General features: G+C 40.0%; 1 long non-coding RNA gene across 1 annotated transcript; it reads left to right on the forward strand.

Annotated features, from left to right (window-relative positions):
• The first annotated feature begins 9,482 nt into the window (after nt 1-9,482).
• Nucleotides 9,483-15,672, forward strand: LOC141023370 (uncharacterized). Its single transcript, XR_012184577.1, has 2 exons — nt 9,483-12,574; nt 12,644-15,672. It is a non-coding gene; the product is annotated as an uncharacterized lncRNA (long non-coding RNA).
• Nucleotides 15,673-23,025: the final 7,353 nt, after the last annotated feature.

A 23,025-nucleotide genomic window follows, 5' to 3' on the forward strand; every position in this document is an offset into this window, starting at 1 on the left:
GACACACTCTACCCATATGAGCACCTTCGAGAGACTGAGCCGACATATCATCTTGATAGCACCAGGACTTGAACCCTGGTGCGTGATACGTCTCCGCCGTATCTACTTTTCCAAACACTTTTGCCCTTGTTTTGGACTCTAACTTGCATGATTTGAATGGAACTAACCCGGACTGACGCTGTTTTCAACAGACTTGCCATGGTGTTATTTTTGTGCAGAAACAGAAGTTCTCGGAATGACCTGAAACTTCACGAAGATTATTTTTGGAAATAATAAAAAATACTGGCGAAAGAATCAAGGCCAGGGGGCCCACACCCTGTCCACGAGGGTGGGGGCGCGCCCCCTGCCTCGTGGGCCCCCTGGAGCTCCACCGACCTCAACTCCAACTCTATATATTCACGTTCGGGGAGAAAAAAATCAGGGAGAAGGATTCATCGCGTTTTCCTATACGGAGCCGCTGCCAAGCCATAATCTCTCTTGGGAGGGTTGATCTGGAGTCCGTTCGGGGCTCCGGAGAGGGGAATCCGTCGCCGTCGTCATCATCAACCATCCTCCATCACCAATTTCATGATGCTCACCGCCGTGCGTGAGTAATTCCATCGTAGGCTTGCTGGACGGTGATGGGTTGGATGAGATTTATCATGTAATCGAGTTAGTTTTGTTAGGGTTTGAACCCTAGTATCCACTATGTTCTGAGAATGATGTTGCTATGACTTTGCTATGCTTAATGCTTGTCACTAGGGCCCGAGTGCCATGAATTCAGATCTGAACCTATTATGTTTTCATGAATATATGTGAGTTCTTGATCCTATCTTGCAAGCCATTAGTCACCTACTATGTGTTATGATCCGGCAACCCCGAAGTGACAATAATCGGGACCACTCCCGGTGATGACCATAGTTTGAGGAGTTCATGTATTCACTATGTGTTAATGCTTTGGTCCGGTACTCTATTAAGAGGAGGCCTTAATATCCCTTAGTTTCCAATAGGACCCCGCTACCACGGGAGGGTAGGACAAAAGATGTCATGCAAGTTCTTTTCCATAAGCACGTATGACTATATTCGGAATACATGCCTACATTACATTGATGAACTCGAGCTAGTTCTGTGTCACCCTATGTTATAACTGTTGCATGAATAATCGCATCCGGCATAATTATCCATCATCGATCCAATGCCTACGATCTTTTCACATATTGATCTCTGCTTAGTTACCGTTGCCACTGTTACAATCACTACAATACTGCTATCGTTACTTTTGCCACTGTTACCGTTACTACCATACTACTTTGCTACTAAATACTTTGCTGCAGATATTAAGTTATCCAGGTGTGGTTGAATTGACAACTCAGCTGCAAATACTTAAGAATATTCTTTGGCTCCCCTTGTGTCGAATCAATAAATTTGGGTTGAATACTCTACCCTCGAAAACTCTTGCGATCCCCTATACATGTGGGTTATCAAGACTATTTTTTGGCGCCGTTGCCGGGGAGCATAGCTCTATTCTTTGAGTCACTTGGGATTTATATCTGCTGGTCACTATGAGGAACTTGAAAGGCGAGAAAACCAAAATTTATCCCTCAACTACGAGGGGAGGTAAGGAACTGCCATCTAGCTCTGCACTTGATTCTCCTTCTGTTTTGAGTAAACTTGCGACACCTAAACCTGCTTCTGCTATTAATTCTGATATGTCGCATGTTATTGATGATGCCACTTCTGCTATGCATGATACTTATGATGAAACTACTTCTATGCTTGATAATACCGTGCCACTAGGTGAATTTCTTGATGAACAACTTGCTAGGGCTAGAGAGAATGAAATTATTGGAACTGATAATATTGATGAAAGTGATGATGAAGATTCTCCCCCTAGATATGAATTCCTGTTGTGCCTGAGGGTTATGTTATGGATGAAGAAACTGCTAGAGACTTTCTTGCTTGCAATGATAGATATGATCTTAAGAAATTATTAGCTAAGCTGAAGCAAAAATCTTTGAATGCTAGAATGAAATATGACCCTGCTTTTGCTACTTCACCTATCTGTGTTACTGATAAGGATTATGATTTCTCTGTTGATCCGGAGATAATTACTTTGGTTGAATCTGATCCTTTTTATGGCTATGAATCTGAAACTGTTGTGGCACATCTTACTAAATTAAATGATATAGCCACCCTGTTCACTAATGATGAGAAAACTCGTTACTATTATATCCTTAAATTATTTCCGTTCTCATTAGAGGGTGATGCTAAGACTTGGTTTAATTCTCTTGATCCTGGTTGTGTGCGTAGTCCCCAGGATATGATTTATTACTTCTCTGCTAAATATTTCCCTGCTCATAAGAAACAAGCTGCTTTAAGGGAAATATATAATTTTGTGCAAATTGAAGAAGAGAGTCTCCCACAAGCTTGGGGGAGGCTTCTCCAACTACTTAATGCTTTGCCTGATCATCCTCTCAAGAAAAATGAAATACTTGATATCTTTTATAATGGACTAACCGATGCTTCCAGAGACCACCTGGATAGTTGTGTTGGTTGTGTTTTCAGGGAAAGAACAGCTGATGAAGCTGAAATTCTATTGAATAATATGTTGACAAATGAAAATAATTGGACACTTCTTGAACCAACTCCTAAGACAACTCCGAAGAAAAGGGGTGTTCTATTTCTCAGTCCTGAAGATATGCAAGAGGAAAAGAAATCTATGAAAGAAAAAGGTATAAAAGCTGAAGATGTTAAGAATTTACCTCCTGTTGAAGAAATACATGGTCTTAATTTACCGCCTATTGAAGAAATACATGGTCTTGATAACCCGACACAGGTAGTAAAGGTAAATTCTCTCTATAGATATGATAAAGCTGAAATCCCTCCTACTAAGTTTGCTAGCCAATGCTTAGATGAGTTTGATAATTTTATGCTTAAGCAAGAAGATTTTAATGCTTATTTTGGTAGACAATTGAAACGCAATACTTATATGATTGAACACTTGAGTGATTATATGTCTAGAGTTAAAGGTGAACTTAAACTCATTAGTAAACATACTTCTATGGTTACTACTCAAGTAGAACAAGTACTTAAAGCTCAGAATGATTTGCTCAATGAATTAAATAGTAAGAAAAATGATAATGCTGTTAGAGTTATGACTAGAGGGGGTAAAATGACTCAGGAACCTTTGTATCCCGAAGGCCACCCTAAGAGAATTGAGCAAGATTCTCGGAGAACTAATGTAGATGCACCTAGTCCTTCTAAGAAGAAGGAAAAGAAAAATGATAGGACTTTGCATGCTGCTAGTGAACCTGTTGTTGACACACCTGAGAATCCCAATGATATTTCTATTTCTGATGCTAAAACACAATCTGGTAATGAACATGAACCTAGTGTTAATGTTAATGATGATGTTCATGTTGATGCTCAACCTAGCAATGATAATGATGTAGAGATTGAACCTGCTGTTGATCTTGATAACCCACAATCAAAGAATCAACGTTATGATAAGAGAGACTTTGTTGCTAGGAAGCACGGTAAAGAAAGAGAGCCATGGCTTCAGAAACCCATGTCTTTTCCTCCTAAACCATCCAAGAAAAAGGATGATGAGGATTTTGAGCGCTTTGCTGAAATGATTAGACCTATCTTTTTGCGTATGCGTTTTACCGATATGCTTTAAATAAACCCTTATGCTAAATACATGAAGGATATTGTTACAAATAAAAGAAAGATACCGGAAGCTGAAATTTCCACCATGCTTGGCAATTACACTTTTAAGGGTGGAATACCAAAGAAACTTGGAGATCTAGAAGTACCAACTATACCATGCTTCATTAAAAGAAACTATGTTAAAACTGCTTTATGTGTTCTTGGAGCCGGTGTTAGTGTTATGCCTCTCTCTTTATATCGTAGACTTGATTTGAATAAGTTGACACCTACTGAAATATCTTTGCAAATGGCCGATAAATCAACTGCTATACCTGTTGGTATTTGTGAGGATGTGCCTGTTGTGGTTGCGAACGTTACTATTTTAACGGACTTTGTTATTCTTGATATTCCCGAGGATGATAGTATGTCTATTATTCTTGGAAGACCCTTTTTGAATACTGCAGGGGCTGTTATTGAGTGCAACAAGGGCAATGTCACTTTTCATGTTAATGGTAATGAGCATACATTACACTTTCCGAGGAAACAACCTCAAGTTCATAGTATAAACTCTATTGGAAAAATTCCATCGATTATTTTTGGAGGTTTTGAATTTCCTCTACCTACTGTCAAGAAGAAATATGCTATTCTTATTATTGGGGACGTGCATATCCCCGTTGAGGTAACCTAGTGCTATTCGAAAATTCTCCGGTTTCATGTGATTCGGAATGAGTTTGTTAACAAGACTTGATCAACCTTGTTAGTGGATTCCTTTTGATGAACATGAGATGGATGAAGTTAGAAAGCACAACCTTCTGTACCCTCCTTTTACTTTTTGTTATTTAGATTAAATAAAGTAAAAATAGTATTTTCTGCCTGTTTTCTAAATTATCCGTGTAATAAAAAAATACCCCGAAAATAAAAGTTCTCCAAATGCCCTGAAATTGAAGTATGATTTTTTTGGAATATTAGAGAATATCTGGCACTGAGAACACAGCAGGGGGAGCAAGCACCTGGCCACGAGGGTCCAGGGCGCGCCCACCCCCCTGGGCGCGCCCCCTGCCTCGTGGGCCCATGGTGGCTCCCCTCCACTTATTCCAGCCACCACACACTCCTTCTTCCTCCCAAAAAAATCACCAGCCAGCTCAAGCACGAGCTCTATCTCATCTTGCTACCATTTTCGATCTCCTTGCTCAAAGCTCCACTCACAAAACTGCTTTGGGGGATTGTTCTTTGGTATGTGACTCCTCCTATGGTCCAATTAGTTTTTGTTCTAGTGCTTTATTCATGCAAATTTTTGCTGCCTAGGTGACCCTGTTCTTGAGCTTGCATGTCAAATTTATTTGGCCCCAAGTAGTTCTAATGCATGATATAGTCTCTAGGCACTTGTGAGAGTAGTTGCTATCAATTTTGTTGAGCTTGGTTCACTTTTATTTGAAGTTACTAAAAATTTCAAAAAAAATTCAGAGGAAGAAATATGTTTAGGAAAATGTACCAAGGAGGTTCTTCAAGGAGGCAAGGACCCAGACCTGCAATACGTGAGCTGGACCATGAACCACCAAGAGAAGCTCAAGTGCGGCCTTGTGAATGGCCGTTAGAAAACTTCATGCTCCGAGCAGGAATTAAGGAGGAATTTGAGGCATATGTGCGTAACGCTGATTTGGAGGGCTTCATGTCAGATAAGTGCCTCCAACACTATTACCTTATAGACTCCTTTGTGAGAAGATTTAGATTTTCATCTTCACGCAACTCTCACACGGTCCTGTTTGATCTTTATGATAAATCCTATACCATGGACCTAGAGGATTTTAGTACTGCTTGTAAACTCCCGCAATGGAGGAGTCCTAGTGAACCTCGCAAATCTGAGTTTAGAGATTTTCGTGCTAGTATCACAGTGGGGGAATCTAGAGAAATAACACAAGTTACCATAGGGAGCATTCATTTTCCTGCTATACATTATTTTGCTCTCTTTATAGGCCGATGCATAAATGGTAAGGATGAGGCATGCCACATGTGTGTTCCTGATCTCAGTGTTCTCAGGAGTGCTGTATTAGGAGATAAACATTATAATTTGGGAGCCATTGTGGCGCGTAGATTGCATAATAATAGTATTAATGGAGATCTCTTTGGTGGAATTTATGCAACCCGTTTAGCTAATTATCTTGAGATACCTATTCGTGATTATGATATGGAATTGCCTCCTGCTTATCTAGATTTTAATGCCATGGTTCGTCATCAGTTTGTTGAGAGGAATGAACCACCTCTCCAGTACTGACTAATCTTTGACAGGCGTCACGCTGTCAATATTTTTCTCCCTGCTCCTACTCTCTTTGACTTTCAGGCAAAGGGGAAATATGTCATAACCAAGGAGGAGGCAAATGAGTACGAGAGGAGGACGAGGGCAGCTCGCCTCCAAGCTGCAGCCCACGATGCAATAGCCGCTGCTTCTCAGTACGACCCCAGTTACAACTTCGGATATCCGCTAGGCCAGCCGTGGCAATAGACCAACTTAGGCTAAAAGCCTAAGCTTGGGGGAGTACGTATTTCTCACCGACATTACATTCATGTTCACACACTCATTGTTAGTTGTCGGTGCTCATACTTTTTCATTGTATTATCCATGCTAGTTTATTTTCCTTTTTATGCTTTCTTCTTGTGTGTTTGAAAAACCTTAAGAAAAACCAAAAAAAATTAGTTGTAGCTTTTAGCTAGTTTACTTTCCATGCTTGTAGTAGTAGTAATTAAAAGAAAACCCAAAAAGATTTCTTGTTCTTCTTTTGCTTGTTGGGAGCTTTTCCGTGTAAATAGTTTTATTTTCTTTCTTTTCTTCGGGGGTCGATAGGAGAAGACCATTATTAAAATGTTGAAGCGGCTCTTATATGCATTACTGTTGATTTAACCAAGAGCCCATATTGCCTTGTCTTCTCCTGTTTATTGAATGCTTGCAGATTCCAGCTTAGTCCAAAGCACGTGCACTATTATTATTATCATCGTTCGGTCGTGCGAGTGAAAGGCAATTATGACGATATATGATGGACTGATAGAGATGAGAAAAGCTGGTATGAACTCGACTTCTCTTGCTTTTGTAAATATGATTAGTTCATCGTTCCTGATTTTGCCTATTATGAATAAACATATTTGCAATGACAACTAGAGATTATAGTTGCTTATGCCATGCTTAATTAGCTAGGAGTTTATAATGGTTTACCTTGCGTGCCAACATGCTGTTAAAATGGTTGTGATGTGGTATAGTAGGGTGGTACCCTCCTTTGAACGATTCGAGCGGCTTGACTTGGCACATGTTCACGCATGTAGTTGAAACAAAATCAACATAGCCTCCACGATATTTATGTTCATGGTGGATTATATCCTACTCATGCTTGCACTCAATGTTTATTAATTTTAATGCATGTTCATGACTATTGTCGCTCTTTAGTTGGTCGCTTCCCAGTCTTTTTCTAACCTTCACTTGTACTAAGCGGGAATACTGCTTGTGCATCCACTTCCATAAACCCCAAAGTTATTCCATATGAGTCCACCATACCTTCCTATATGTGGTATCTACCTGCCGTTCCAAGTAAATTTGTATGTGCCAAACTCTAAACCTTCAAATGAAATTCTGTTTTGTATGCTCGAATAGCTCATGTATCAACTAGGGCTGTCTGTATCTTCCATGTTAGGTGGGTTATTCTCAAGAGGGGTGGACTCCGCTCCTCACTCATGAGAAAATGGCTGGTCACCGGGATGCCCAGTCCCATGCTCTAAGCAAATCAAATCAAAATAATTGCAAACAAAACTCCCCCAGGATTGTTGTTAGTTGGAGGCACCCGTTGTTTCGGACAAGCCATGGACTGATGTTTTTTGGTGGAGGGGGAGTATAAACTTTACCATTCTGTTTGGGAACCGCTATAATGTGTGTAGCATGGAAGATATCGAGATCTCTCGGTTGTTATGTTGACAATGAAAGTATGCCGCTCAAAATATTATTTATCTCTATTTCAAAATCGAGCTCTGGCACCTCTACAAATCCATGCTTCCCTCTGCCAAGGGCCTTTCTATTTACTTTTATGTTGAGTCATCATCCTCTTATTAAAAGCACCAGTTGAAGAGCACTGCTGTCATTTGCATCCATTACTATTAATTTATATTGAGTATGACTGGATTTCTTTTACCATGAATTACAATGTTTAGTCAGTCCTTGATCTTTAAAGGTGCTCTGCATTTATATTTTGCGGTCTCAGAAAGGGCTAGCGAGATACCATCTTGTTATATCATATTATGATCATTTTGAGAAAGTGTTGTCATCCGAGATTTATTATTATTGCTCGCTAGTTGATTATGCCATTGATATGAGTAAACATGAGACCTAAGTGTTATTGTAAATATGGTTAGTCATAATTTTTGCTGAAAACTTGAATGCTGGCTTTACATATTTACAACAACAAGAGCAAACAGAGTTTGTAAAAGTTTTTCTTTATCACTTTCAGTTTATCAACTGAATTGCTTGAGGACAAGCAAATGTTTAAGCTTGGGGGAGTTGATACGTCTCCGTCGTATACTTTTTCAAACACTTTTGCCCTTGTTTTGAACTCTAACTTGCATGATTTGAATGGAACTAACCCGGACTGACGATGTTTTCAACAGAATTGCCATGGTGTTATTTTTGTGTAGAAACAAAAGTTCTCGGAATGACCTGAAACTTCACGGAGATTATTTTTGGAAATAAAAAAATACTGGCGAAAGAATCAAGGCCAGGGGGCCCACACCCTGTCCACGAGGGTGGTGGCGCGCCTACCCCTGGGCGCGCCCCCTGCCTCGTGGGCCCCCTAGAGCTCCACCGACCTTAACTCCAACTCTATATATTCACGTTCGGGGAGAAAAAAATCAGGGAGAAGGATTCATCGCGTTTTCCGATACGGAGCCGCCGCCAAGCCATAATCTCTCTTGGGAGGGCTGATCTGGAGTCCGTTCGGGGCTCCGGAGAGGGGAATTCGTCGCCGTCGTCATCATCAACCATCCTCCATCACCAATTTCATGATGCTCACCGCCGTGCGTGAGTAATTCCATCGTAGGCTTGCTGGACGGTGATGGGTTGGATGAGATTTATCATGTAATCGAGTTAGTTTTGTTAGGGTTTGAACCCTAGTATCCACTATGTTCTGAGAATGATGTTGCTATGACTTTGCTATGCTTAATGCTTGTCACTAGGGCCCGAGTGCCATGAATTCAGATCTGAACCTATTATGTTTTCATGAATATATGTGAGTTCTTGATCCTATCTTGCAAGCCATTAGTCACCTACTATGTGTTATAATCAGGCAACCCCGAAGTGACAATAATCGGGACCACTCCCGGTGATGACCATAGTTTGAGGAGTTCATGTATTCACTATGTGTTAATGCTTTGGTCCGGTACTCTATTAAGAGGAGGCCTTAATATCCCTTAGTTTTCAATAGGACCCCGCTGCCACGGGAGGGTAGGACAAAAGATGTTATGCAAGTTCTTTTCCATAAGCACGTATGACTATATTCGGAATACATGCCTACATTACATTGATGAACTCGAGCTAGTTCTGTGTCACCCTATGTTATAACTGTTGCATGAATAATCGCATCCGGCATAATTATCCATCACCGATCCAATGCCTACGATCTTTTCACATATTGATCTCTGCTTAGTTACTTTACCGTTGCCACTGTTACAATCACTACAATATTGCTATCGTTACTTTTGCCACTGTTACCGTTACTACCATACTACTTTGCTACTAAATACTTTGCTGCAGATATTAAGTTATCCAGGTGTGGTTGAATTGACAACTCAGCTGCAAATACTTAAGAATATTCTTTGGCTCCCCTTGTGTCGAATCAATAAATTTGGGTTGAATACTCTACCCTCGAAAACTATTGCGATCCCCTATACATGTGGGTTATCAAGACTATTTTTTGGCGCCGTTGCCGGGGAGCATAGCTCTATTCTTTGAGTCAGTTGGGATTTATATCTGCTGGTCACTATGAGGAACTTGAAAGACGAGAAAACCAAAATTTATCCCTCAACTACGAGGGGAGGTAAGGAACTGCCATCTAGCTCTGCACTTGATTCTCCTTCTGTTTTGAGTAAACTTGCGACACCTAAACCTGCTTCTGCTATTAATTCTGATATGTCGCTTGTTATTGATGATGCCACTTCTGCTATGCATGATACTTATGATGAAACTACTTCTATGCTTGATAATACTGTGCCACTAGGTGAATTTCTTGATGAACAACTTGTTAGGGCTAGAGAGAATGAAATTATTGGAACTGATAATATTGATGAAAGTGATGATAAAGATTCTCCCCCTAGATATGAATTCCTGTTGTGCCTGAGGGTTATGTTATGGATGAAGAAACTGCTAGAGACTTTCTTGCTTGCAATGATAGATATGAACTTAAGAAATTATTAGCTAAGCTGAAGCAAAAATCTTTGAATGCTAGAATGAAATATGACCCTGCTTTTGCTACTTCACCTATCTGTGTTACTGATAAGGATTATGATTTCTCTGTTGATCCGGAGATAATTACTTTGGTTGAATCTGATCCTTTTTATGGTTATGAATCTGAAACTGTTGTGGCACATCTTACTAAATTAAATGATATAGCCACCTTGTTCACTAATGATAAGAAAACTCGTTACTATTATATTCTTAAATTATTTTCGTTCTCATTAAAAGGTGATGCTAAGACTTAGTTTAATTCCCACCCCACCACGTGTTTGACGTATCCGTCGTCAACGGATAAGAACACAGTCCTCCCACGCAAGGGATAAGCTAACGAAAGCAGCAAATTGTAAAAAAAAAAAAAAAACGAAGGCAGCAACCCAGCAACCGCCCCGCCCACCGCCGACCGAGACCCAGCGCTCCCCTTGCCACCAAACCCGCGTGGCCCTCAGACGTCGGTTCGTCTCCGACCACGACTGGAAAAAGTCGAGCCACCACCGCGCACACCGACTCCTTCCCGGAAACCCATCGCCGCCACCAGCTCCACGCCCCCTATATAAATACCACACGAGCCCCCCATGGTTTCCCGCATCGGAGGATTTGATTGACTTTTCTTCTCCTCTCTTCTCTTCCACCTCTCGGCGACGGGTAAGTCACAGGTACGGTATTCGTAATCGGTTCCTTTCGCTGTTCTTCGTCCGATTGTATTCCAGGCGAGCGTTCTGTCTCGGTCGTCGTGGTGCTCTTTCCGTCGATGTCGAGGTCTTAGTCCCGGTGGTTTCACCCCGTCTGTTCCGTTGATATCGGTACCGTGTTCTGAACCTTTGCTGCTTTGATTTAGGGTCGCGGCTAATCTATTCTGCTTTGACTTCTGATCTGATCTAGGGATCCATCATGCTCTGATTGCGATGTGATTTAGAGCCGTGCCTTATCATTTATCATTATCATGGTCATGATTGCTGATTTGATTTAAGGTTGTGATGGGTAATGGAGATTATATTTGGCGGGAATAACGAGTTCCGTTGGTAACTTGGTATAGATACGTGGAGCGGTTCGTTTGGTTTAATTTCTGTTCGTTATCGCGGATTCGTCTCGTCGGTTTAGTTGGTTCCTTGGAGATGTTTGACATGATCTGAATGAGAGATTGAAGGTTGTGGTTTCAGTTTTGATTGTTCTGTTCAATTCAAGGTGATTCAGTAATGTTCTGCGTACAAAGTGGTTCATATTTTTGAGGCGAAAAACAGAGGGTTGGAGACAGTTCAAACAGTCAAAATTCTGCAGTTCTTTTGCTTTTGATCCCGTTCCTTCATACTTAGTCAGACTCAATAAGAAATCTGGATATATTTGCTTTCTCCTAGCCGCCTATACATGTCAGATTATATATGAAAAGGATTGTGCTATATTACCATGTTATGAAGGTAGAGCTGGGATATGCCTTTCTTGAACTGTGTGGACATGCTCATGGCGGAGGTGATTCAACTTTTGGTTGGTTTCATTTCAAGATTGCTAGGAAAATCGGAGGTGCTTGTTGTGTTTGCATTCTAGATGTAATTTTCTTGAGAAGTACCTCAAATGAACATGGAAGTTTTGCCTTTGAAGCGATCTGTTTGAAGGTTCTTTCAAGTAGAGTGAAGAAACTCTTGGATTGTGTCTGCAAAATTAGTTTACTGCTGCTGTGTTTATCTCGAGTGGTATGTCAAGGTCTATTCAGATGCTGGTTACTGTGTGGGATTCTACCAATCCTTCTGATCACTAGTTTGTGCGTTTGATTTTCTACATGGATATTCGTTTGGGCTTCAGCCGGTTTCATGCTCTGCCTGGTGTTGGATTAGTCTTCGCTTGATAATTAGTATTCTTATTGTAATTTGTAGCCATGTTTTTATGATTAGTATGTTCTAATGCAATTTATGTTGTACACAATTGTCAATTATGCATCTGTTCTGATGTTGCGTACTGTAACTGATGTAATTGTTGAATGATATATGGATGCCATAATTTAGCCCTTCGTCTTTTTTGTTTTGGTGTATAAAAGCTGTAACCAAATAGCAACTGAATTTCATAGCTTGATGTTCTTTTTTCCTGCATAAGTTACATTTTTATTCATTGTTCATTCATGCAAATTCAGCTGAGATTATTGTGAACATCCTGTTTTTGTAGTTCTCATCATCTCAAGTTAATAATGATGACTTTTGACCTAACATTTTGAATTTCGTTCATTATCCTTTGTTATGTTGTCTGTTCATCCGTTTGATCAGTTTAACTGTGAAATATGGTGCTTGTTGTGCTGTCCTTGTGCACAAGATTCATTTTAATTATCACATGGGGTGCTTGTATTTAATTTCGATTTCACATATATCATTCATGAGTATCATATTATGTTGCTATTTTACGTAGTTTGGTATTAAGCTTCAAGTTAATCTCATGTTAGTGTGAGGGTAATACTGTGAGATAAGTATGTTAGTCCATAATAGAGTCCTATGTTTGCATTATTTACAGTCTGCTTTTACTCTTGAGTTCCCAACCTAGTTAGTGTCAATTAAGATCTTACTCTGTTCATGGAACACCTTATATGATCTGTAACAGTTTTTCTTTCTAAATGGTTTCAGTTTTGAGCAAGTATTCAAAGGCAATATTATGTGATAAGTGGCGTTGGTCTAATCGGAGCTCTATGCATATGTTGTTTACAATTTATTTTCACTCTTGTAGTTTCCATATTGTCAGCGAATTAAGATTCTAGTTCTGTTTTTAGAATTTGATTAACATGCAACAGTTTTAAGTTCTGATTTAGCTTCCCCCTTGGTTGAGATTATAAGCATGGCACATACTGCAACTTTCAAGCTTAGAAGAAGATCTACTTGCATGTGATTTAGCTTTCCTTCCCTCCTTATTTTGTCAGATGATAAGCATAAGCATGACATGTACGGTAATTTTCAGGTGCCTTGTTTTCAAAATTAGAACATTTTATTATGCTGTGAGATTATTTGAGTAACTACTTGTCCCTGATTCGTTGTGCTGTATTTATCTCTTAGGCCTGAACAGTGCAGTTGTTACATGAGTTGTATATGACCTAATGTTCTTTTTGCGTCCTTGGACGTGGGCTTCTGTTTGTTTACTAGTTCTTATTAGTAAAGCAACTAACTGAGCATTATCCTCTTGACTAACTAGAGCAGTCTTAACCGAAAATATGATTTATTTGTTGTGCGTAACTACTCTTAAATTGTCTGCATGATCTAGTTTTGACGCTCTTTCCGAATAATGTCAATAATGTTATGCTGTTTAACTTGTTTCTTGCTAATTTTCTTTTGCTTGACATATAATTATGCTATCTGTTGAAATTATTTATCCTGCTACTGTTCACATGAGCCAAGTAGGTGTTGCTATATTCTACGCTTTATTATTTAGTTAGATAGAAGTCACCTGGAAAATACATCATAGGGATATTAATTTCACAACCTTGGTGATCAGCTGTATATAAGTTGGAGCTTTTAATTTTAATTCAAACTCAAAAAAACTTGATTCTTTCGGATGAGTTCTTAGTTTCCTTTTAAGCCCGTTCTCCTATTAGAAAGTTCACGCTATCCTTATGCTATACATATGTCTAAATTGAATTCTCTGGCCTATCGGTATTTATTGTTTGTACTGCATTTTCAGTTTTTTGCTAATAATAAATGTTTGGTCAGTCTTGGTATGCCCCTAACCCTCTTGTTGTTTTGTTCTAGTCTGAATTTGAACTCTGTTCCCTATCCATGTTGCACCGCTTTAAGATATATTAGAATCTTTTGATGTGATGTGTCTATATCCTTAACAAACTCAAATACATTTATTAATCGCCAGGTAATACCTTGCAAGTTTCTTTGTCGAGAATTAGGTGGGCAAGCTAGTTTGTACTGCTGTTTATTTCATGTTTGCACATCTAATTGACACTGTATAGCTGACATAAAGATTTATTTTGAGAAAGAGGTTGTTTAGTCTTGATCTCTATGTAGTTCTGCGCACTTCACTGACCATCTTGTATGTTGTTAATTTATAATGTTTAATAAATAACTTGTGTACCCTTAACAATCTTTTGCTGATTCTACTTGTGATCTACTCCCTCCGTTCCAAATTACTCGTCGTGGTTTTATTACCATACTTATATGTGAATGTCAAATTGATTTCTACCAGATTTGTTTTCAGACAGTGTGTTTTTCTTTCCTCATCCGTTGCATTTTGAATGACAATATAATACATGTTGTTTGTTTCAATCTTTACTGTTGTGTTGTTAAAAATTTATGTTACTAGTAGTACATGTGGTTTGAGTTAATTTAACTAAATTTAAGAGCAGGTTTTGTAATTAATACTTTATGCTTTTGACTTTATTCTTATACCATGACGTAATATAGTATAGTTGGAGGCCCCTTAAAAGTTTTTACCTCGATTGTTTTGTGAAATTGTATTGTATGTATCTACGGGGTCACTTCATCTCCTAGATGTTATTCTAACTGTGCGTTCTCACTTTGGGTTTTGCTAGTTCTGTTTGTTTTATCTTTGTGTGACTCCAGGTTTATATGGATAACATATTTCTTAATCACCTTACTCGAATTGTGTGAAACTTTGGTCTCAACTTTAATTCAGAACTTGGCTCGATAGCTAATATCGGAATATTTTCTGTCTCCATCTATAAATATTTCATACAAAAATAGATTAAAGAATAGATGAATCAGAATCATCTCATTGCCTTTTCTGCTTTGTACCTTAGGATATGATTTTACTATGTTGCTGGTGTGCATGTAGAGTCTAATTATTTACTTCCGTTGTTCGTTTTCACTTTTTGGCTAAAGGTTGGTAGCAGAAGACATTTTGACCTTTTTGGCACTGTTTATGCCATAGCGTTAGAATTCTCTGTTCCATACTTGTTTGTTTACACAGCATAATGTATCTAGTTACACATTTTTTTTTTTTGAGGGAATGTATCTAGTTACACATTTGTCATAGCAGGCGTGCGCATGTAGTTCAATTTTTTTTCCTTTTTGGTTAAGAAACTGGTAGCAGAAGGCGTGTTGACCTTTTGGGGACTGTTATTTGCTACTCCGCAGCTTTGTTTCATACTTTTTTCTTTAAACAATATGTATGTATCTAGTTACGCCATGAATTGAGATAACATCTAAAGGTAAGTTACACCATGAATTCAAACAACAGTTAAGGTGTGACTGACCTTGAAAGGGGTTTAGGGTTGTAAAACTGTAAGCATTCCTTAATTTCTTTCTGTACTTAAATTGCCTGGCTGTACTTTGTGTTGCTCATCATAATTATCCTATTCATGAGGTGTAATTAAGTTAAGAAATCTTCTAGGTCATTTCATGCCTATAGTTTTGCAAATAAGTAGCTCTCGTAGGTTCAGTAGTACCATGCTTTCCGGAATGTGAGTTCATATATTTAACTTTCTTCCAGACATCTTTTCTCATCGTACAAACTAGGCCATACATTGACTCAAAAGTTCATATCATACCATCGTCAAGTTAATTTGGTACTCCTTCTATCTCTTTTTAAGTCAAACTTTAACAATACAGAAAAGTATATAGAAAAGAAAACACCAACATTCACAATACAAAAACAATATCACTAAGATTCATCATAGAATATATTTTCATATTGTATTTGATATTGTAGGTGTTGATATTCTCAAAAAGAAACGGAAGGACTATTTTTTTTCCCATTGTTATAGCGTTGTTTTGAATGTGGCTATTTTATCTTAGATGGTGCACCGTGCATTATTTTGGCTCTGCACATTGTCCCAAATTTGGTGCATGGCTGAATTTGTAGTGTGCTTGTGGTATACTCTCATTATTAAGGTGTTAATTTTGCATGTTGACCTTTTGTCTGGGTTAGTTATCAGCCTCTTTTCAAATCTTTGGCTGCATTTTGATTTATTGAAAGTAACAACTATTTGAAGAATGTTCATTGGGTTTACCAGACAGTCAAGTACCTGATATTAGTTGTGCCTTTTGATGTAACCGTAACAATTGCAAGCTTGAAAAGGTGAATTTGGTTGTGGTCTGGGTCTTGGGGGTTGTATTTGTTAGCTTCAGTGCACTTATTTTTAGATTTCTAGCATTTATCTTTGCTATTTATATGTTATGTATTTTCTGTAGTGCATTATAATATGCATAACTACTTATTGTATTTGACTGATTGAATCTTGCCTCTTAAAAGATGTTACGGTTCCTATTTGTAATCGATGTGTATGATATGTTTTTTTGATGGTGTGTATGATTTGTTTTGAAGTGAATGGTTTATCTTTCTATATAAATATGAGTGTCTGTGTCCATTCAAAATCTTTGCGCCGTCTCTTGAATCAGTAGCACCTTACATGGCTTTGATTTGTTAATGTGGATTTGTGTTATCATCTGGTATACAGTTCTCTCGTGTTCAGTGTGTGCATAATGACCCGTCAGAGTGTTGCAGTACATGCCCTCGTTGAGTTTTGTCCCTTACAATTACAATTGTGGCAGTATCTGTCTATATAATTGATGATTTCGAATATGAATAGTTGATTGTTCAGTTTCTTTCCATATAATTGATGATTTCGAATAGGAATAGTTGATTGTTCATTTAATAGTAAAAGTTGGGAGTGCTTATGCCTTACAATATCTCCTATTTTTGTTTCCTGAATTAGTTATCTTTCTTGGTTGGGATATGTTGTTAATTTGTGTTAAGCTGACATGTTGTGCGCTATTGTGTGCAAAATGACCCCTCAAACAAGGCCTTCTCATTTAAGAATACTGGAATGATACAAACGGATATGTTTTGCTTTGTTTTCTTGGGTATGACTTGGATGCTAATACTTCAGATATTTTCTTAAATTTACTTCTGGGGTACACTTTCATGTATTTAAGGTTGCTGAGCTATTAGTTTTCTATTTGGTTGTTGCTCATGAGAGTCTCTGCGCTGCAGATCAATTATCTATGCTAGATCATAATTAACTTAAGACATCTTAGAATTATGTGAAGCTATCTGTATCCCATATCATATTGAGGTCTGTCCACATTTTGGTTATTAGGCTTGTTTTTCTAGGACAGTTGAAGGTACTAACTGATTTTTTTACATTTATAAGCTTTGTTGTGATTATGTGTTCTTCGATTTTATGTTCCCTTTGTTTGTGGTACTTGTGAAAAATGATTTTGTCCAAAACAATTTTAGTGCCTATATTGTAGGTTCATTAGCACACATCTGAAATGCAAGTTCCTGCATTCTGTTTCTTTTTTTTGATGCATTCAACTTAGCTATCAATTCAACAACTAAACATATCAATTATATGTTCATATCAACTTTTTATCCATTGTTGTTGTGAGTATGGCTGTCTTAATTATATTAGATACTTGTTTTGACAGGGTCTCAGATTTGGTGCATGTCTGAATTTCTAGTGTGATGTTGTACAGTCATGATGCAAGGTGTTAATTTGTGTATGCTGACCTCATCTGCGTGAAATAGTTGTGCTAATTGATATAACTGCAATTTATGCAATTAATACTTATGAGAATTTGCTATTTATGTTCTATTTTTTTATTGGCGCTTAAGTCTTTTATGTTGGATAGATTGAGTTTTGCTTGGTGGTAGCTTTTGTATGATTTCCTTTTGAGAAGGAATAGCTAATCGTTCTGTCGATGGATTTGTTTTCATAGCCTTGCATTTTTCTTTTGTGTTATTTGTGTGCAAAAAAGAGTCTCAATAGGTCATTTCTGATAGTGTCTATATGTCCCCTTTTGATGGCTGCATTAGTTGTTGAATCTCATTTTGATGTGAGCTGTGTATGTCGTTTGCATCTCTATTTACAGTTTGTATTGTTTGCCCTGTTGACATGTTCCATATTTGTCTCTCTAGATTTATTCTTCATATGTGAAGCGTTTGTATGGGGTGGGTGAGGGTGCGTAACACTGCCAATGCCGGTCCCAAGCCCGGATAAAAGTGGAGGGAGCACCAACTATTCTATGTGACAGTCTATTTTGCGGAAGTTGTTTCTGACTTCCAGTGTTCTATAATCGAGGGGGATGTTCCTGGCTGAAGATGCGGGGAGCTCGTCCAGCCTGATTATGCACAGAGGAAATGAAAATCTCCGGTCGCAACTGATGCTAGCATGAAAATAGGCAAAATATCATTGCAAATTTTCAAGCCTGGTAATCTAACTAGATGATGATCTAATTTCAGGTTCTTTGTGGTAAGTTCAAAAACACATGCTGAAACTTTGCAGGTGTGGTAACTGCTAATTCGTTTTTGGTGTATAACTCTACTCATCGATGCCCAGTCCATTCCACAACGACAGGAAGATCACTTCATTTTTTTTTGACGAAACAACAGCTTAGCGCTCTATTTCAGTGATGAAGAGATAGCAACGACAAAGGTTCGTTTGGTAATTCTCAGCCTCTGTTTACTCCACCAAATCTGCTTATGAACACACTGTTTGAAGGAATTGTGGAATCTCCTCTGGCGTTCAATCTGGCAGCGAAGTACTTTCGGCTATTTGTACTTTGACGTCATGTTGGCGCTCTCTTTCTAAGTGATCCAATGCCAGCAGAGTGGAAGCACGGAGGTGACAGGGCTGTAGCAGAAACATTTGTGATTGTATCCCGTGGTTCTTCTGGTCTGCCAGCTCTTGGTTTGGGCATCGTTTGCTGTCCGGTGCCTTGCACGTCCCGCCAACACAAATAAAAGAGTGACCTTGTCAACGGGCTCCTCCGCCTAGCACAAAAAATAGTCGAAATCTCTCCGACGCAGTCGCCGTAGATGCAGCCAGAAACAAGCCTTTGTCAGACGGATTCGCAATACCAACATCCCAGCTTGGTTCAGCTCAGCACGACGCCAGAAACCGTACCACTTGCGGGTGAAACGACGCTCCAGCCTGAAAGAACTAGTCAAATTTCTCTCTTTCTTCTTGCTTTGTCCAAGACTCCACGGTGTCGAAAACCTGTATATAAACCTCCCTAGGCCCTCAAAGGGCACGACACGAGAGCGAGCAAGCTTGAGAAGCAGAGCAACATCATCAAGATGGACCACCTTTCTCTCCTCGTGCTGCTTGTCGTCTGCCTGTGCCTGGCCATCCATCTCCAGGGCGCCAACGCCCAGTACGGCAGCTCCTCCAGCAATGGCGCGGCTGGGGTCGTCGGCCCGGGCTACTCCTCGCTGGGCGTGGCCGCGGCTCTGCTCGCCGTCGCTGCGCTCGTTTTTAACTGATGCTGTCCTCACCTGAGCTCCTGCTTTTTTATCATTACTTAGTGATGTTCTAAAATAATATCTAAATATATAACAGGTATTTTTTTTGCGAGTGAATGTGCAATGGGTATTCGTCAGGATTTTGGCTACCGGGCGAAAATTTGGACACTGCCTGGTATCCACGTTTCTTGCCGCCCCACGAGATTTGCATACACCGAGCAAAAAAATTGAAATTTTTGAATTTGAACAAAGAACGCATAGTTAACTAAGATAGAAACTCTGATATAACAGATAAGCAATGATGGTCCAATGGGCCGTGTATTCGGGCCCCATCTATTTTCTATGGGTTTGAGTGGAGCAGCGGCTCACATGTGATCTTCTCCCTGTCTCAAAAAAAAAAGTGATCTTCTCCCGGGACGCGATCAAGTGATTCTTTACGCGGCTCCCTCTCTGGCCTCCGCTCCCTCCTCCGTCTCCGGTTCCTGCGCTTGGGGTGAACAAGAGGGGTCCTGGTGACCCTACCCGCCCTTGGTGCACACGCGAGGGTCAAGGGTTGGGGGTTTAAGGGGGGTCGGCGGAGATGGCAAGTTCAACGGCGGCTGGAAAAGAGAAGGAAGGTGTGGAGAAGATGATGGAGAGGATGAATCTGACGGATAGGGAGAGTGCAAAGCTAGTTGTGGATGATCAAGAGGAGGAACAAGGGGAGCCGATAGTGGCACTGGTTGGGAAGGTGTTGAAAAGGAGGGTGTTGCATGTCAACACCATTACTGATGCTCTTCGTCCTGCCTAGGGCAAATCGAGGGGTCTCTCATTTAGCTCAGTCGGGGATAACATGTTTGTGGCAAGTTTTCAAGGAAAAAAAGGACAACGATGGGATCTTTGAAGGAAGTCCGTGGATGGTGGGGAAACACGCGTTTGTGTTGTAGATTTTTGATGTGAGATCACGGGCCCCAGACCTCAAATTTGAGATGATGCAGATCTGGACAAGGGTGATCAATTTACCCTTCAATCTTCGATGCCCTCCATGTACAGAAAGGATAGCAAAACTTCTGGAAAGGTCATCGTGGTATATGTGGATGCACAGGGCTTTGCCTATGGGGAAGCACTGAGAACACGGACGTGGATTAATGTGCCCGAGCCATTGATGAGGTGGGTTCGGCTAGAACCAACAAGAACAAAGGAGGATGTGTTTTATGATATTCATCATGAATCATTGCCTTATTTTTGTTTCTTCCACGGTCTGCTTGGGCATGCGGAACTGTACCGCCCGACACCGTCAGGAAGAGATACTCAGGGGTGACTTTCGTATGGTGATAAGTTCAGGATGCAACTTGCAAGAAAAGTTGGGGAAGTGCACCATGTCGTGGCTATGGAGATCCTTCGGGAGCTCACAACAAATATGAGAAATGGAAGGACATGGCATAAACACTGTGTATAGGCACGTGAACATGGATGGAAATAGAGGGAATGGTAATTGGGGGTGGGGGGATACACCCCTCATGTTGGTGGATCAGGAAAACTTAAACAAGAAAATGACAAATGAGGCCGAGGTGTCCAATGATTTCATGGAAGATAGCAGAGATTTTTGCCTCGCAGGCCTCAACACTAATCTTATTCACATGCATAGCCACCTTGCCAATTGGAAGTGTAAGAAGTTCAAAGATGTTAGACGCAAATTAAAAAGGTTCACAAGGAGTTTGAGAGAGGGAAGAGTAACTCCTTGTATCGGGGCTCGTCACCAGGTGAGAAGGAGTTGGCTCGACAGCTTAATGAATTGTTACAGCGTGAGGAGATCATGGCACGACAGAGATGACATGTTAATTGGTTGCGGGTTGGGGATCAAAACACATGATTCTTTTGTGCCTAATCAATTGCGCGACGGGCACACAACAAGATTGCTGCATTGGAGGATGCTCGGGCGGTGGTGTGCGAAAGCAAAGAAGCTACCCATGTGGAAGTCTAGAGTTTTTACACTAATCTCCATTCTGCACAAGAGGAGTTGGTGATCGAGTTAGTGTTGCATCATGTTCCAGAGAAGGTTACTTTGCAGATGAATGAGTGTTTAATGCGCCCCTTTTAGGTTGAAGAAGCGGATAAGGTGTTGTTTGGCATGACGCCGTCAAAGGCCCGGTTCGAGGTTGGCTTTAAACGCTGGATTCTATGTTGGGTTCTATCATAGGCATTGGTATTTGATTAGAGAAGATGTGACAAAAGTAGTAATCCCGGCAACATAACTCAATATATACCTATTTTTCTGGGTAATGTTATTTACAAGCTTTGCTCTAAAGTGTTGGCTGCCTTCGTGAGATTTTAGATGAGATCATTTCCGAGGAGCAAAGTGCTTTCGTTCTAGGACGGCTCATTACTGACAACACTATCACAGACTATGAGTGCATCCATGTTATGAGAAAGAAGAAAGGAAAGCAAGGTTGGTGTACGGTTAAGATGCCCTTTCTTCAGGCATGCAAATGTTACCTTCAATGTTATCCCTAAATTCTTGGGTGCGGCTGCACTCAGACAATGTATGGACGATGAATGAATAAAATGCCTTCAAGGGCCGCACTAAAAGAAGACCCATCCATCCGGTTTTTTGCCTAATTTTGAGCTTTAAAACATGTGTAGTGTAAAAAAGGCAAAAACTGAGTATCAAGGTTCACATGTGTTTATATCGTCCAGTTTTTTTGCATGTGTCTGTGCTTCGTTTTTTGCGTAAAAACCGAATACGAAGGTTCGCATGTGTAATGTAAAATGCATTCAAGGGCCGTACTAAAAAAGTGCCATCCGTCTAATATTTTGCTTAATTCTCAGGTAGTGGATGCTTGAGAGTCAACATCTTCACGAAGTCCACAACGGAATATAAAGGTTCTATCACATGATTCTTATCTTCTAAAGAGTCTTCGCTACTTCTCATCATTTTGACAGTCTCAACCGGATTAGGTTTCGATTTTCCAGCAAATTACCTTGTTTATTAAGGATTTCTTCGGACAATAGCATTGGGCGTTTAATGACTACACCTCATTTTTCCACAAGGAATCGTTTTCCGCTACCGTACTAATCTCTTCTGTCACTGATTTTTAGAATAGCGTTCCGCATTCCATGCATCATCGCTTCTTACCTCCTCCTTGGTCGATCTACGAAATTTCAGGTTTCTGCGGGGCCTTAGAACGAGATGAAGACACAAAAGAACTCCCTCGCGAATCACACATACAAATAATGTCAATTAAGCAAAGTCATCCAATGATCTTGTGCACAAATACGTAGGGTTGCAAGGCCTTGCCTCAACCCATTGACTTACATAATTACTCACACATCGCGATTGGATCGCAAGAAGAAATCATCAAAGATGACATAAAGATGAATAATTGATTGATGAGTAGTCTTACAATGTTGCCGATTACGATGCACCGATTACAAGTATGGCTAACTCAGGGAGAATCGCTAGGGTAGTGATAGAGGTGATGACTATGGATATAAAATGAGAAAATGGCGGCAACTAGGGTTTTTCAATCGCTTCTGGTTCTCCATTATCGCTCTCTTTGTTTCTCCTTCGCGAATAGGGCCTGAACCCCTTTTATAAAGTGCGTTGAGGTGGACACCACGGTGCTTCTGGGGCGCGGTATGACCGTTCATACGATCAGGATCGCTCATACCATGCGTTGTTTTGCTCTGTTGCCCTTGTGGCGACTCCATTTGGCTTGGCTTGACTCCCGCACTTGGTGTTTCCTTCTATGTGATGA

The sequence above is a fragment of the Aegilops tauschii genome, chromosome 5 (assembly GCF_002575655.3).
Source record: "Aegilops tauschii subsp. strangulata cultivar AL8/78 chromosome 5, Aet v6.0, whole genome shotgun sequence".
Taxonomy (NCBI): Eukaryota; Viridiplantae; Streptophyta; class Magnoliopsida; order Poales; family Poaceae; genus Aegilops; species Aegilops tauschii.